At 42.7% G+C, this 14,180-nt stretch overlaps 1 protein-coding gene across 7 annotated transcripts in view; it reads right to left on the bottom strand.

The window, feature by feature from the left end:
* Positions 1–14,180, bottom strand: part of ALKBH2 (alkB homolog 2, alpha-ketoglutarate dependent dioxygenase) — a 248,924-nt gene that overhangs the window by 134,557 nt on the left and 100,187 nt on the right. The gene's annotated exons all lie outside the window — the stretch shown is intronic.

Here is a 14,180-nt window from a genome sequence, read left to right as displayed (position 1 = left end):
ATTTGGACTCTGATGACGGACAAGCACCTTAGTTTGGTTAGGTACAGAAAACCCTTAGCGTAGAGAGATATAAGAATGTATTCCTTTCAATTAATAAAAATCATTAGTGAGATCACCAGCTACCTGGATATTCTAGAGGCCTGCTAGGAGCTTTATGGGGATGTTAACAGTGGGGTGGGAGGCCTGATTGCTCTTGGGCAGAGACTGGGCTCTTCTGGGAGTGGACCTGCATAATTCAGCCCCTTGTCTATCTTTCATAACCTGAACTACACTTAGCATGTCCTGTTAAAAGAGGGCAGCAGAGGGATCCTAAGTTTAACAAGGGTGTAGAGTCTGCTTTACATGTCTATTTTGTGTGTTGTGGCCATTTCCATGAACTTTGTTCCACTAATGCATTATTTATTTGGGTGTTTATGGAATACTACAAGTCACCTTCTTCACAGCGCTTGTTAGCGTCATACAAAATGAGGTGGAGTGCTAGACCAAAAACATAGTGGGGATATCCCTAAAGCAGAGCCGACACGTGGGGCTGGGGGGGGGGCAAAGCAAAAGGGAAAAAGAGTGATTAACTATTCAATAATCACTCAATACGACCAAATTATCTGTTCAAAGTATTTCATCTGGTGAGCAGTGGTTCCTGCTCGTATGAAAAATATAATTTTATTCTAAAAATAGTTTGTTTAAATGAAGAATTATATTTAGTAAAACAACCTTTACAGATCCAACAGAACAAAACACTAGCCAATTCACAATTAACTAATAACACAGTTAATTATCCTTAAATTGATTGATAAGGCATGATCAACACATATTCTGAATAATCAACAATTAATCACAAAAAACATACACAAATGAAGTGACAAGTTAAGAATATCAATGTCAATAGTGCTCTATTATAACCCAGAGTGGCATTATTGAACTCTCATATGTCCCATTTGAAAGTTTAAGTGTTGATTATTCGTAATACCATGTTGATCATGCTTTATCAATCAATTTAAGGATGAATAACTGTTATTGGTTTTTTACTAAATATACTGCTTCATTTAAGCAAATTATTTTTAGAATACAATTATATTTTTGATACGAGCAGGAACCACTGCTCACCAGATTAAATACTTTGAACAGATAATTTGGCCGTATTGAGTGATATTGAATAGTTAATCACTCGTTTTCCCTTTTGCTAATGCGCTCTCCCCAACCCCCCCCAACGTTTCAGCTCTTCTTGAGGGATATCTTTCCAGCAACTGGTCTATTTGTTATTTGGAGTGCTTGGCCAGCCAGAGAAGGCTCAGGTTGTCCCGACAAGGTAGATGTCGTTTACTAGGAAACTATGTGTACTTTGACGACATTTCTTCCTCCATAAACCACGGGAAAAACAACATAACCATTTGGTAAATAAGACCTCTCCTGCCATCCGTGCTATGCTTTGGTATTTAACTTACAGAGCCACCAAGCATATAAGTATACTGTATCTAGAGAAGTGCTCTAGAGTAATCTTGATAGACAATGTTCTCCGGTGTGATAACCCAGCAGGGTATCTTTTGATTAGGATTTTCAGAAAATATGTAGTGAATTGACGGGAGGATCACTCATTCTGTTTTCACTCTTTTGAACTCTATCGCTGCCTGTTCTTGTGCCTTGGAAAAGAACTAGTATGTCTATTCACTTGGCGCCCATTCTGATCCATACAAATGGGTGACCGTTTTCTACTATGAGATTCCATAAGTGACATATGGTCAGTTATACCAATGTCTATTTATCTTTGCAGGGGATGCCTGTTGCCTGCAGACCTTAAGGAGAACCATTGACTGGCTCTCTACCATTGAATTGACGCTTGGCTCCTGCGGCATCTCTATTCATTTACAATACTTGATGATTGAATTTATGTATAGTTCCTTTATGTATATATTTAGAATTTTGTTTTCCATTTATTGTGCAGATCTATTTCTGTTGTATGCTTTTTATTTGTATTAGTGTTTCTCCTGGACTACAGTTAGCCCCTGACGAATTTCCTACAAATTCGTTCTGTCTACTTGAAATAGGAGAGAAACATGTTGGTTGATTAGGTTACTAGTAAGAAGGAGTACGAGTGATTTCCGATTAGTATGAATGTAGTGTGTGATTGTGTTAGACTGTTCGAATTTGCACAGCACTTGACACTTTATGTGGGTTATCCACACATGATACCAACTCTTTTGGAACCCACTTACAAATAACCCTATCTGTTTTCCCTGACACACTGACTGACTCATTATCTAATAATGGTCTTTTATCAATCTTGTATATTGTGAGTTATTTGATTAATTAATTTGTTTTTTTCCCCAATTAATGGTGTTCTAATCGAGATTTAATAAAATTGTGTATTTTTTGAATTCTTAGTTGTTGAGTTTGTTTGAGGTTTTGGCCTCTGATCTTTAAGGTCACTTTATAGTCAGGCACCTAGCCCATGCACTACATATTCTTTGCCCCCTAACACACGAGTTTACATATTAAGGTCTTCTAACCTTTTCTAAGGGATTGTTAGGTTTGGGCGTTTTGTCCCTTTTACCTCTTTTTGTTTTCTTCCGTCCCGAGCTATAACAGGTGCTTGTGGTTGGCCCTCATTTAAGGCCAGTGCCTGCCCAAGGCACTGGCCAACCCACAAGCCCCCACTTGTCTGGTGCATGCCCATTTGCGTTTGGCACTGTGCAGTAATGTTTGCCAAATAAAAGTAAAGACAAGGTGCCCAGTGCCAGCCAGCACACCATATGCACGTACTGCTGCCTGACTTTCTGCGGATTGGCTATGGCAGGAAAGGGAGTCTTTGGTTTCTTGTTTGAGGGATGTGGAAGCATCAGAATTGCAGCGACTTCAGAGGAGTTCGCTAGGTACATGTGTTCACTGTCCTGCTCCCTGCAGGCTGGCCCATACAGCATTCCACCATGCTGCTCTGCCCCGCTGACTTTGACAGCACCCCTGATCGCACCAAATATTTGCACATCCCCAAGCCCCAGCATGCCACGTCACCACCATCTATCAGTATCAGTCATTTAGTCTGAGCCTCATCCCTGTTCACAAGACACTGCATCATATTGGCTCCATCGCTTGGTGCCTCCCTCAGCCTCCTCCAACAGTTCCATTCTCAATCCAGTCTCCAAGCTTCCCTCTGCCATGACAATTATATGTCACACCTTGTCCACAGCGAGTAGCATGACCACTGGTGCAGCCGCATGGACGTGACCACATGTCCATCCCAGTCTCCCGGCTGTCGCTTAACAGCAGGAAGAGCGACTCCATGGATCTGGCCTTTCTGCCTGTGGCTGAGGCTGTTCCATCTGCCAATCCAGGGACCTCGGAGAGGGATTGAGGCTCCGCCCCGTTCGTCCACAGCCAATCCCGTTGCTTGTGTCATCATTTTACAGCAGTTTCCAGGGCGTCCACCCGGGAGTACATGTCTAAGGGCAGACATTCCAATGTTTTCCCTGTTGGAAGATTACTGCCCGATCTTGTGTTTGTCACAGCAACTTGGTTTTCTGACTCCACAGGTCCGGATGCCATGCAGACGCTACCTCCTGGTTATGCTATACTGCAGGTAGACCGAGATGCCAAGCACCCAGGTGTAGGGGTAGCTCTGATTTACTCGCAATATGAATGTTTACTGCTGGCCAGCTCACTAGAGACAGAGCTAGAACATCTAGTAGTGAAAATTGTAGTGAACGTGGCGTGGATGTGTAACCTTGTATTAGGATATTGGCTGCCCTCAACTAATCTTGCCACATTTACGAGAGCTTTCTTGAATGATGCATCTAATCTGGCACTGCAGTATAAGAACTTCATTTTTCTAGGAGATTTCATTTATGGGCAGAGGAGGGACCAGTCAATATGAATAAGGATTTTCTTAGAGCCATGAAGCAATTGCAACTGGTACAAGTCATGGGCCCTAATTGCATTAAAGGCCATACCCTGGATCTCATATTTGCTTCCCCTTTCGCTTGTGAAGGTCTACCCAAGCCATCCTCTCACATGGTCAGACCCCTATGATGGCCTTTCACGATTAAAACTACTGGATCACCGAAAAATCTGCTAACCACAATATATCAACTTTGAAACGTAACTGGGTGAGAGTTGCTCCTGCGCTGGTTTTTAGTAAAAATTGCTCAGCAGCAGGCTGAGGATCCCCATGAGGTGGGCCCCACATTGCTGGATAAAGCTAGGCTGGCCAGCTTGATGGAGGCAGTGGCAGACAAACTGGCGCCACTTCAGCTGGCAAAGACGTCACAGCGCTGTGCCCCTTGGTACACACCAGCGCTTCGCATGCTACGTCTAGCAACTCGACAAGCGGAGCGTAAATGGAGAAAACACTATGATGCCCAACTCTTCTGTGAAGGTTATAGGCAGCAACGTGCAGCCTACCAGAAGGCCTTGAAAGTGACTCTTTTCAAACGACAGTGAATGCCCCCAAAAAACTGTTTGATATAATCAACAATCTGACAACACAGAGTTAGTTCACAATCACTATGTGATGATCTCTCTGGTTTCTTCATCAGTAAAATTTAAGAAATCAGGAGTGGCATCGCAGATAATGGGAATTTCAAAGACAGTAATCTTTGGATCCTGGAAAGCGAAACTTTGATACTGCCTAGAGAAGCAAATAAGACTCTGGGTTTTACTTCTTTTTCCGTAACGAATAAGGAGGAAATGAAGACGACGATAGCAGGGCTAAAATCGGCATCCCCTCATGATGCCATTCCATGGCATTTGCTTAAACTAGCACCAGAGGATTTTTATGACACGCTAGCTACAGCAGTAAATGTATCCCTGATCTGGAGCCAAGTTCCCCCTGAACAAAGAGAGGCCCTGGTCATATCGTTATTGAAAAAGCCTACCCTAGACGCCTCAATCCTGGCAAACTACCAGCCCCATTTCACTTCTACCCTTATGAAGGTGCTAGAAAAAGTGGTGACCCCTCAATTTAGGAGGTTTTTTGAAGGACAAAACATCCTGGATAGTTGTCAAATGGGCCTCCGCCCCCTGATGGGTATGGAATCGGTCCTTGTATCTGTACTGGATGAGCTCACCATGATCAGAGACGAGGGCGTCACGGCAGGCCTCATTCTGTTGGACCTGTCGGCCGCCTTTGACACGACCGATCATGAGATTTTGATAGCAAGGTTAGAGGAGGTAGGGTTCTCCGGGGCAGTACTGGATTGGTTCTGTGCCTTCTTGGGTTCACGCTCCCAAACAGTCTCCCTTTACCCGCATCGCTCATCCCCGGTTGCGGTCAACTGTGGGTGCCACAGGGCTCAGCCTTATCCCCTTTACTTTTTAACTTGTATATTCTCCCTTTGAGGGCTCTCATTCACTTGTATGGTTTCAGGGTCTCCTCTTATGCAGACGACACCCAAATTCTGCTTCGATTGGACCCGAAACAGGTAGCGATGAGCATAAGATTTAAAAAGTGTCTGGAATCTGTCCGGGTCTGGATGGAGGCAAATTGGCTCAAGTTGAATGGCGGGAAGACAGAGGTCCTGATCACTGGTCCGCCAGAGGCGCCCAGGGGATGACCGACGACTTCTGGCCATCGTCGCTGGGTCCCTTGCCCGAACCAGCCAAAACAGTTTGTAATTTGGGCATCAAGATACCGGAATCTCTGTCTATGGAGGCCCAGGTGAATACAGTATGTGGATTAGGGTTTGTTAAATTTAAAACAGTTGAAGAAAGTCCTCCCTTTTGTTCCTGATAAATTTCTCGCCCAGATAGTGGCAGCGTGCGTAAATGGAAGCATCGATTACTGCAACGCCATATATCAGGCACAACCATGGTTTCTTATCCAGCGCTTGCAGGTGCTGCAGAATGCAGCAGTGCACCTGGTCACACATATTCCAGCTGGAGTAGGATTAACAAGGGCTTGGCAATCTCTCCACTGGCTGCCGATCGAAGCCAGGGTCAAATGTAAGGCCTTGTGTATTATGCACCGGGCCCTCAATGGCAAAGGATGTTTGGCAATTAAGGAGAAACTGCACAGATATACTCCAACCCGGTCCCTGAAATCCTCGAATGCAGCACTTCTGCAGATACCTAAATACAGGAGGGAGCGTCTGGGTGGCCGAGCCTTCTCAGTGGTTGGGCCTACACTTTGGAATTCCTTGCCTATCCAGTTAAGATCCACTGTGGACTTTCTCCCATTTAAACAAAACCTCAAAACGTTTCTCTTCTGGTAAGGATTGGTTTCTGATCGGTCTCCTTTTTCTTTTGGGGTTGTCCTACTTTTAAGCGCCATGATGCCTTTGATGAAAGTGCCCTATATAAGTAGGCGATTGATTGAAGGCCACAGTAGCTCACTTTCTGTGCCAGTTCACACCCGATTGCATTCGTACCGTTCAGCTTCTTGGACATGCATAATCTCAAATGCTTCTCACAATGATGCTCTTTGCTTGCTTATTCCTCTTTTGTTCTGCTGCCTTGCCTAGGATTTCACCAATAACATTCCTGTTCATGTCTCCCACCCTTGATTTAAACATATCTCATGTTCAGCATCACACTCTAATCTTATCTATCCAACTATTCATGATTCCATAATTTCACCTATTAGTCTTGGCCTTTGAAATGCTAGCTCTATTTTGTCAAAAACAAACTTTGTTCTTGACTTACTTATTGCTCTTAATTTTTATTTTCTGTGCATTACCGAGACATGGATTTGCCACGTGATACTGTTACTCAAGAAGTCTTAACTTTATCCTGCTCCTCCTTCTCTCACTCACACCGGTTGACATGTCCTGGTGCTGGGACTAGTCCATTTCACCCCTACTGGGTTAATGCTCCTTCCTCCTTTTCCTCTCCTATCTTTCTTTGATTTGAATACCATTTTCTTTCATTTTGTGTCCCCCATCATATCTCACTCCATTGGTAATCCATCATCCCCCAGGTCTTCTCTAGACTTTCTTTATGCCTTTGAATCCTTCCTCTCGTTGTCTCTGTTCCTGCTATGCCATTTATCGTTCTTGGAGAGTTCAATATTCATGCGAGTCAATATGATCTTATATCCTGTCCTCTGATTTTCTCCACTTTTTATTATCATCTTAAATTCTTTCCTTCCCCTGCCTCTCACATCAAAGGTGGATTTTTAGGCTTGATGTTTATTTCTGCTGACTGTTCTGTCATTGAGCCTATGCAGACTCACGTCATCCACTCGACTGATAATCTGATTATTTCCTGCTCTTTCCATCCTTAATGCTTTCTGCATCTATCTCTTCTGCTGCCTCACCATCTGCTTCTACCTTTCGTCACTGCGATATTGGGAATCTTGATCATGCTGCCCTTATTGATTCAATTTCTTCACATTCAACTAGCTTCTTTTATACTCTTGCCCTGGGCATTGACTCTGGTCTGAATAAATGTAATTCTGCAATTTCCACATCGCTTGATAACTTCTGTCATTTGTCTGAATTTAAACCAAAATAAAAACCCTCTCGTCCTTCGGTTTACTCGTTCCCTTAAACAGCAGAGGATCCAGCTTCACAGTGCCAAACCGTAAATGGTTGAAATTTAGAAGCACTTCCAATTATCAATCCTTTTCTGTACTATTGCATCATTTTGTCAATCTCTTAAGCAAGCCAAAGCCAACTATTTCCAATCAATTATTCGACCCCAGAGGTCTTCTCCCAAACTTCTTCACCCTACTTTAAATAAACTTCTGTCCCTCCTCCTCATCCTTCCTCCCGTTTTGCTTCCTGCTAATGACTTTGCTAACTTTTTCCTTCTATATTTTAGAAAATCAGATCTCCAATACCTTCTCAGGTCCCCTCTGATTCTAACATGGACCGCCCTAAGCTCATTATCACCCCCGACTGCGACAGTCCTTTTTTCTCCTTTAGTATAATCTCAGAGAATGATGTTGCTATGCTGAGCCAGGATTGAAAGGGCACAGGTGTAGGAATCAGCCTCTGATTCCGGTTACTGATCACTATTCTCTGATGCGCGGCTTGACACGGCAGTTCCGCTTGCGAGCGTATAGAGGTCATTTCCTCAGATCTTTCAGCTGGGAGCAGCATGCATAGCGGAGTGGTACAAAGTGTTTGGCAGAGTTTGGAAGGAGTTCGCCGGGGCTCTCGTGGTCCACTGCAGAATTTGCTTTTTGGATCCTGCTGCCGCGGCTAGCCCTCCCCCTATACGCTGCCTCCTCCTTTCTGTTGCGCAAAGGTTAATGCGGTAAGACGTTGTACTTACTTTGTAAGCAACCCGCAATGCTATTCTAGCTGCCCCTGGTATTATTTTGGTGGCGCTCATGGCTAACATCAAAGTGGATATGTAGATTGTTCACAGTACATAAATAAGCATTTACATTGTGTGTGGATGCAGTTGTGCAGTTTGGCAGGAGGGGAGGAGGTAGTCTGGAGCCCCTTGTGAAGAACAACGCTGGTAAAGTGTAAGTGACTGACCCTCTTTTAAAAACTGCTTTCGTGAAGGTGGCTTGCTGCATCTATTGTATTTGTTAGAATTTTCCTGATGACACTTACACAAATTTAGACTGCTCCTGAGAGTGTGGGGAGACTGAATTACTCATACCCTGGGTTACAGTCTTCAGCCGCAGTCCGCCTTCCGGCGTCATTCGCTTTTCGCACATTTGTGTTTTCAATGTACGACTTAAGGAGCGGCAAAGCACGACTGAATAAGTCGGCCATCTCTTCATATATCACTGACACAGAAATGCTGCGAGCAGTGAGTCTCCTCCTGGCCCCCTCTGCCTCTGCCCCCTTCTCCGCCTGGCGGTTTTGTCATGGACGGAGGCCTCAAGACATGAGGCGCCCACTGTTGTTACAAACTTAAGGGGTGGTATGGGAAAATACATTTTACCGGGAGAGACAGGAGTGGCCCTCTCTTTAAGGGACACAAGAAAAGCCTTGATAACATCTTTCTTTTCTCCTAGAGGGTTAACAAATATGGCGTTGGACGTCCCCGTTATTTTACCTTATAAAGGTGCTCCTGAAACAACAAATGCTTCTTTGGACTACACTGGTACTTCTTTTATAAACGGGAATTATCAGATTTCACTGTGTGACTCTAATAACTTAATGAATGTGAATTTTCATGATGAATCGTACCATAACATTGAAAGAAGGAGGCAAGAAACAGATTGTTCATTTTTCTGCACCTATCCTCTGCCCTTGGACTCTGTGACAACCTTTGTCGGCTTCAGGCAATAATTTCCGATGGAATATACCGACTAATCAGACTGTCGGAAATTAATCAAGTTCTGTGCTTTTTGGTGAAACTTTATGAGGGATTGAAAGTTAATGATAACGCTGCCCTATTAAAACTAGTTCTTGAGAAAGTGGGGTTTTTATGTGACGTGAGTGGTAATGAACGAGGGGGGGGTTTTGTTAATGCATCTAGTGAATGAAAATGCTTACCTATAAATTAACAAGTCTTGGAGCCTGGTGTTAAACAGCGGTACATAGGTCTCCAAAAAGTAAAACGGGAAGAACAGCTTATATTGAGAGGATGGTGGAAACAGTACCGGATGATGGTATTTGTGTTGAAGCTTGGTCACCTCCTCCAACTATCCTTTCATGACCGAAGGTAATGATCAGTGGATGTGATGATAATAGATCCAGTCTTCCTACAGTTATTACCTATATGCCAAAAAATGAGATTAAAAGGGAAAGGTCTGTGCTGGAAAGAGAACATCACAGCAATCTAAACAGTTTTTACGCCTATTTTTTTTTTAGACAGCCCAGTGTGAAAGATGTGCTGACTAAAAATTCTGCAAAGAGTCTACCAAAGAAATGGGGGGGGGCTCTTTGAATGCATCGCAACATTAGATAAAAGCCGGAGGGAAAAGGAGGATTCAAGGGTTGTGGAAAAGGTTCCCGAGGTTGACGAAATGATAATTCATCATGGATACTCAAAGAAAAGATATGTCCCTCCGAGCAACAATGCTTGCAGAGGGGTTTGGACATAGCGAAGGGCTCTGGGGAGATCGTTGAACAGTGCCCCCAGGGGAGTGAGTGCTCATGTCCAAGAAGCTAGCATAAAGAGCCAAAGGGTGGTTGGACTGCAAGGGGGAATGGAAAGTGGCTTAAAATTCTAGATGTTTATTTAAAAAGGAAAGGGCTAATTCCATCCAGGCGCAAGAAATCTGTCTAAAACTGGCTTCCTCCCCTCTCCATTTAGGGGGGGGGGGAGAAAAGGGAGTGGTCAAATGACAAAAGATAAGAGGGGATTAGGATTCCAGAAGTAATTTATGGGAGTAGGCAGTGCAAAGAGGCATGGCAAGCTGATAAGGGGATCGGAGTTTAAACATACCCACCAAGAAATGAACTAACTGATTTGTCTTTTAGGGACCGAATGGAAAGATTTCCGAAGAGCCCATTTGCCCTACAAGATAATATGGAGCAGAAACGTACAGGTCACAGCACTCGCAAACAATTGGATAGGTGATCTTTAATTACTGTGTCCGATCATCCTCATACCATTGTACTTGAGTGTGTGCTACCATAAAATACATCTGTGACAATGGGAGGATCCACTATCTTACATTTGTTCTCCGAGATACCCAACCTTTCTGGGATTGCCTTTACGGATGTGAAAAGGGTCGACTTCATTGACCACCGGAAAACTGAACAGGATCTGGTAGTGCTAAACTCTCGATATGTCTTTGATTCAATTCTCATGGAGAGGGATAACATGCGAGTTCTTGGATTTGATGTTTGTGCTTAGAAGGGTGAAAGGATGGAGGGAGGTACAGAAATACCACGGGCTGAGATTGCATATCTAAAACAGAAAATGGGGCACTCAGAAGTCACAAATAACTGGGCGTGGCTCCTGAATGCGTTGCATCAGAATTAATAAATTGCCCTCACCCAATTAAATATAATTTTGTGGTACACGAAGGCCCATAGGCACTTGTTTTCATCACAGGACTTAGGGCGATAGCTGCAGTAGCCCCACATGATAGCACTGCAAGAAACGTGGTTAACACACACAGACGTCTTTGGATGGGTTTGATGTAAGGTCCTTGCTTGGCTGGTTGAAACCTAAGAGGAGGAGGTCTTCTTACTTTAACCAGGTTTTCCAGTGAAATGGAAGTGGTTAATTCTTTTGATATAAGCACAGGGTGCTGGCCACACACGTTCCATTAGGCCCGGGTAAAGAACATGAAGTACTATTGCTTAATGTTTATTGAAATGAAGGGATGGGAGGATTGGATGATTTATTGGCTGGCATTTCTGATAGTATATTGGAATGGTATGCTGGTGACCCACGCAGACACATTATGCTGGTCTGTGATTTGAATTCTGACTGCATAAATACAGAAACATGGGAAGAGATTGGGACAAAGGGGGCCTGGCCACCACAACGTGGACAAATGGGTTTATGAGATCCACTTTGGACTATGTATTTGTCATTGACGGGCTGGGCGTCTTTTGCTCAAAGTTTAAAGTAGATTTTAAACCCTACAGTGACCACGCCATGATAGAGGTAGGCTTTGACATCTTATTGAATAACTAAAAGGCCCTTCAAGTGAACTCTGAAAAATCAAAATGTTTCTCAAATCTTGATAATAGTGCAGGCAATCGAGTGTATTGGAATCCCACAAAATCTCAAAAGTTAATTATATATTAGATGCATACCTTAAATTGACGGATCAGTCCTGGAGATTTAAAACTCTCACACCTTCAGACTTTGGAAACTTCATAGGATCCTTGCTACAAGTGGGTGGAGTTTTTGGTAAGGGTAGCAAAAAGAAATAAAGGGTGAATCATGTCCACAAGTATAATAAGGAAGAAGTGGCCCAACGAAAGAGGGAGATGCAGCCAAAGATTTTACAATTAGGATGACATAAGGGAGTGAATAAGAAACATTCGGCAAGTTTACAGAAACAGAAACTGGGTAAGAATCGAAAGCAAATAGACTTCAGCTGTATGGGGAAGCAATGTTAATGTGCATAAAAGATAAGAACTCAAAGGTTTTCTGGCAAATTATAAATTCATTGAATCACCTCAGCCTCTTGCTCTATCTAGTCAATGGAGTTTCATAGGCAGATTGGATGGCATATTTTGGACAGGTCTTTCCAGAAAGGACCGAATCAGCTGGGGGAGTAAGGAGGGGGGCACGGGTAATGTATTTAAACACTCAAGAACTGACACCCATACATTTTGGGGAAGAGGTTGTTTTTGGGATGTTAAACTCCATTAGTTATTCTCATGCTCCAGGTGCAAATGGATTAGCCAACCATGTATTTAAATCACATAGGAGAGCTTGGGCTAAGGCACTATCTATTTTCTTTGCTAAAATACTTGCTACTAATCTCTTTCCTCCCTCATGGTCTAGGGCATATATAGTCCCCATTTTTAAAAGAAGGGAACGGAGCTAGTCCCTCTAGTTACTGCCCCGTAGCACTACTCAATGCAGATGGTAAGGTGTTCACGTTGATTCTGCTATGTCATCTTAAAGCCTGTGTTGCAGAAACAGGAAGAATATCAAAATGTTGTCAAACAGGCTTTAGATGTTGGATGGGGACATCAGTCAATGGGCTTGCGATAAATTGTCTTTAACAATTAACCTGGGGTAACAAATATTGATATATGCCGCCTCCCTTTATTTGATGGCGGCTTTTGACGCCCTGGATCGGGAGCTTTTATGGAAGAAATTACAAGCATGGGGCATTCCGCCAGGTTTGCTCAAGTTAATTGTCGGCTTGTATTCATGAACTGATATTCAAGTCAGATTAAATAACTTGGGTAATTTATCACGTTGAATACTTGCTGCCCAGCGGTAAGACAGGGATGTGTTCTTGCTCCCTGTTTTTTCAATCTATACCTCACTGACATTGAGGACGCTTTGCTTCCAGCATCATTTATTTCCCCTAAATTGCAGAATCTGTTTTATCAATGGTTTGCTTATGTGGATTACATCTTTCTGTTTGATGCTACTAGAATTGGGCAACAACGACAAATTAATATATTTGTATGGTATATGAAAGACCACACGCTGAATGTCAATCCTGCAAAGTCCAAAATAATACGATTTACAAACTCTAGGAAGAAGTGTACATTTCAATGGCATATTGGGAACGTATGATATGATATGGCATTTATAACGCGCCTATACGCAAGTGTAGCGGTCTCAAGTGTCCATTCACTGATTAACTTGGGTATTTTAGTGAACGCAAGACCCTCTGTGGATAATATTTGTGTCTGGTTTAACGCATGTACCTCTAAATTGATTGATATACAATTTGGAAAGTTTTCATTAAAACCAGTGATCAGGTATTAGGAGGCCAAAATTATTCCCAAGTTGCTGTATGGAAATGAAACGTAGCCTTTGTCTATGTTGGACCAATTACCTATTTTGGAGGGACGAATTTGGAAAAGAACACAGATGGTGCCAAAGGGCTTTCCAGTGGCAGCAATAAGATATGACCTTGGTTTGGTCTCTCTTAAGAGCCTACTGGAAAATGTTATTGCTGTTCCGAAAGATCTTATGCCCTGTAGAGGCATCCCTACTGATGGATTACAAGTCTTTCTATGAGAAACAATGTTTTACTAGGATTAAAGGTTTACAGAATTTATGTCATATTCTAGATTCTATAAGATGCTCTATACAAGTCTTGGTGGACCAACCAGCTCAAGTGAAGTCATTGCTGTATCAATATGACTGGATATTTACCAGTTATTCCATTCATATCCATCTTTAGCACATTTGAGGGGTGATAACAAAAGGAGCAGTTTATTGGCCCTGTTTTTTAGCATATACCCTGATAAACAAACTTGTGCACTTTCTCTTTGCTTCCGTTGGAATTTAGTTTATTCGAAGCAAATGATGATTAGATATGGTAAAATGTTGCCCGACAATGGTTCTTGCCGTTTCTGTAAACTAAAGGGAAAAGTGGAAACTACTAAACACTGAGTGACGGAATGTGTAGCATTAGTCAATTTGTGAACAATGTATTTGGGAAAAGTTTGCCATCAGACTTTAAGATGGGATGAGGATGTGATTTGGAAACATTGCTTGGCTGGACGTACTACCTCTATAGTGATGGGGAATCACACATGTTATCAATGCACTGCAAGTAGAAGAGTTTTAATAATGGTTATGAAATACAAACAGATTTTACGTACAGTTCTTATGTGCAAGTATTAAGTGATATGTTTTTTTAAAGCATGTGCTATTGCAATTTACACTATTTTATGTGACTT

This window comes from Ambystoma mexicanum, chromosome 10 (assembly GCF_040938575.1).
Source record: "Ambystoma mexicanum isolate Mex_15411 chromosome 10, UKY_AmexF1_1, whole genome shotgun sequence".
Lineage (NCBI taxonomy): Eukaryota > Metazoa > Chordata > Amphibia > Caudata > Ambystomatidae > Ambystoma > Ambystoma mexicanum.
Note: the sequence above shows the minus strand (reverse complement) of the source record. Positions and strands in the feature narration are given on the sequence as shown.